At 30.4% G+C, this 3,982-nt stretch overlaps 1 protein-coding gene across 4 annotated transcripts in view; it reads left to right on the top strand.

Annotated features, from left to right (window-relative positions):
• The window catches only part of LOC106457570 (RNA-binding protein 4B-like), a 112,131-nt gene that overhangs the window by 65,642 nt on the left and 42,507 nt on the right, over positions 1-3,982 (top strand). The window lies entirely within an intron of this gene.

Raw genomic sequence — 3,982 nt, 5'->3', positions numbered from 1 at the left:
TTAATTTATATTGTAATAGCTCTTACATTTCTCGTGACTGTTATTGTATTTAATTTATATTGTTATAGCTCTTATATCTCTTGGGACTGTTCTTGTATTTAATTTATATTGTTTTAATGGCGTTTCGACATTTGCTGTCATGTTAAACTTATATTAAAGTTTTTCTTCATTACCCATTTAAGCCGTCTCCAGCCATTATTAGTCTCAAAGTGGGTTCCTCGTCATCGAATTTGGTAACATTGCATCTACACTAAGTAATGTAAACACAATCTGTAAATAATTCCAAAGTCAAAATAGTTTCAACATCCTAACTCTTCTGTTTCACAAGACATTAACATATTTTCCCAACCTACAACAGAAACCCCAACCATCTTTTCATTCAAGGCGGGCCTGTTTGTTCCCATTGGAACTTGTTAACTAGCTTGGATAAACTTGTAACGACTCTTGTCAAGTACTTAGAAAGCCAGAAAAATTGTGATAGTTATGGGACATTGTCTGCTTTTTGCATTTTATTATTCTTTGTTCTTTGATGCATTATTTAACCCTATCACCCCAAGTATCCTTTACTGCGCATAACACAAGATTTTAGTGTCTTACATTCAAAATTTTATTAAATTACTTTTTGTTTATGTTATACCAGTTAGAATAGCTTACTCTTAGCTAATAGTCCATATTTTAATAGTATACAAGTTTTAAGTTCTTAATTCTACAAGGCAATATTTTAAAAAAATCCTGAGTTTCCACTAGTGTGACCACCATGACACATTTTCTCATAGCATGTCATCGTCCCTATTTTATCCATCACCCCTCAAATGTACGAAATTAAATGTAAAATACTCTTTATAAAATCATGGTTGCTCAAACAGACCATAATTTTTATAGCCTTCAATTTTGTTTGATTACAGAGCTATCGAATAGAAAATGAGACCTGTCCTACCACACCTACATGTCACATCCTCTCTATCACAATTCGTTGATAGTTCTCTCTTACGTTTCATTATATATTACCTATAACCAATAGAAAGTCAAGGTTTTCATCTATCAAATGGTGTATTGTATAGTGTTGTGTTCTGAAAAGATAACCATCAATTTCACTTGGAGTAGCAACACCGTTCCCGTGGGAAAGTTAACGACTAGCTTGGATGAATTTGTAATGGCATTTATTGCATAGTTAGAAAGCCAGGAAAATGTTAAGAAGTGAATTTGTCTACTTTTTGCATGTTATTAGCCTATATTCTTTGGTGTATTATTTAATTGAATAAAAATTGTTAAGTGCTTTACTCTAATCACTAAAAAAAAAATCAGGCTTAACTCTCCTTGATAATCGAGGGCAAGAAAAAAGAAGATTGGGTAAGTACTTTATTTCTTCTTTTTCATATTTCTTCTTTATTTATAATTATAAAAGTAACTAAAATTAAAAGTGTGGATCTTTTTAAGTTATTTAACACTAGATTAGGTAAAATAAGTAGTAATAATAATAATAATATAATTAAAATGGTTCACGAAGCACGCACCCGAGCAAGTCATGGGTAATGTAATTCGATAGCGGATAGCAGTTAGACACAGTTCAAAGGGCAATAAAATTTAATTATAAATAGATGTATAATGTTACAAACTTAGAGCTACTTAGGATAAACAAATGTAGTTTCAGGTTACAATTTGAAGTCATTCTAGAAAGAATAGAAGGTCAGTTTAGGTTTATTTCATTTTTTTTTTTTTGTTGTTGTTACAAGATTAGTCGAATTGACTGATCCCATTTTCAGATAGGGTAGATAAAATAACAGATAAAGTATAAAATGTTACTGAGAAAAAACGTTGGTAATGCATTTAGGAGGTTTTAGGGATTGTAACAAAGGATTTTTGAGATGAGGAAATATATTTTTAATTTTATCATTAAAATTACTTTTCACATGGACTATTTAAAACAAATACTCAATATATTCATGCACAAATCTTTATTTTATTAGAAATACTTCACTAAGAAATATGACTTTGTATGTGAAAGAAAACAAACTAGGATTAGCTAGCTACGTATACAGATGAAGAGTTTCATAAGTGCCGTACATCAGTGTATTTTTCATCTTCATTTCACTATATGTTGATGAATTTGCTATAGTTAGTGTTAGGGTAGAGAAAATAACATAAAATGTAAACTTTTATTTTAAACTTGTGATAATAATGAAGAAGCTTCTAGAGGTTAGGAACTACCAAACTGTGAGATGAAAGGAAATATTTCTATTCTTAAAATCATAAATCACTTTGCATTCAAATTGATTTAATAAAGCCTTTTTGGAAATTTTCAGTCAAATATTTTGTAAAAACACTGTTAGAACTTCTGATATTTTTGTATACAACAGAATAGTAATACTTACTAAAAGCTTGCCAAATTTCATGTAGATACACGTTAAATTCATAATTATAAAGTTGGTTCTTTGATTAAGCTCAGACAGAGAGAGTTAAATTCTTTACACAGGTGGCATTGATTAAGATATCATAGCAATTGTGGTATGTGATAGCAAGGGTACTTAAGTCAGTGCATTCTAATTATTATACATTTTGTGATATTATGCACTACTAGTTAGATTTGTATATATAGAATACCACATAATTTACAAATACAATAAAAACTTTAAATTACGAACTGCTTAGGGCTGAGGATTGCCTGTAAAATCAAAATTTACCCAATATTAATTGAATTGGATCGTCATGCAGAATTATGAGCATGGAAACTGAATAATAGGACATTATGCATATTATGATTTATTCAAGTATACAGATATTAATACTGAAACCTCCAAAACTTAAGCAGTCCAATCTCTTGATGCTTTTTTGGAGAAATCCTGTCTGAAGAAAATATGAATATCAGCTTGTCTTCGAGCTGCCTGTTTCTTTTTCAGAAATGCCTGCTCTAAAATCTTCACGTGCAGAATAGCTTTATAAATTGCAGGCAAATGAAAAACATTTTTAAAGCATTTTGGGTGATTATATTTGCCAATCACAAGTAGCTTCATCTTATATGTGCCTGTGGTATTTGCATAAATAAGAAACCATTAGCTGGGATTTTGCTTGTTTGTATCTGTGAGCCACCTTTTCAGTACTATCAGCGAAAGTCATGTCTGGGCAGTGCCAAAATAAATCTATTTCATCAGCATTTTATATTTGTTCTGCACTTAAATTATCTTTGTCAATTGTTAACAAAGATTTCTCATTATACTTTGAATTGTGGCACACAGGCACAATGTGGACAGCACCATGGTACAACAATCTTTAATTATAAAAGTTGTTTTGAATCATGAACTTGAGTTACTTTGAGACTAATGTCAGAAAATCTATAATAATGAGCATTCTGTAATGTTGAAATCAAGAAATTTGAGCGTATACTATAATTTTTAGTAATCTATTTAGTTAGCTTGCATATAACAACTAGTTGAAGGGTGGAAGAATGGATACTCATTTAGATAGCTTTCTATATGAACAATTCATGGCATTTCAATTCTGCTTAGAGCTTTTATTGAACTACTATTTCAAGAATTTATGTCAATAAGTTTGATATAAAATTGTAGATAATTCAAATTTTAGTATTATACCTAACTCAATTTCTTAATTTAAAAGTAAATATTAAAAAAACAGTTGAATGTAGCACTGGTTCAGATTATGTGTATATGATGTCGAAATACTAAGTCTATAGTTTTGTACGAATTCGGAACTCAAACTACCAATATTGACAAGCTAGAATATAAAATAAGAACCTCATATCTTTTCTATTTGCTGGGATAAAACTCGTGTACTGAATCAAACAGAGTGGCACCCTGCCTACCTCTTTCCATTTTTGGAAACTCTTTCTTATATACATTTCTATATATGACATGAATAACCAATTCAAATGTCCCCAAGTGGCTTTCTCAGCCATTTTAACGTGTTTGGTACCATCTGTTTCTTTCAAACCAAGAGTTCAAGGAGGTAGTTTGTCTTTAGTCTGCTC

Source organism: Limulus polyphemus, unplaced genomic scaffold (genome assembly GCF_000517525.1).
Source record: "Limulus polyphemus unplaced genomic scaffold, Limulus_polyphemus-2.1.2 Scaffold346, whole genome shotgun sequence".
In the NCBI taxonomy this organism is placed as follows: domain Eukaryota; kingdom Metazoa; phylum Arthropoda; class Merostomata; order Xiphosura; family Limulidae; genus Limulus; species Limulus polyphemus.
This window is presented reverse-complemented; position numbering and strand designations above follow the sequence as displayed.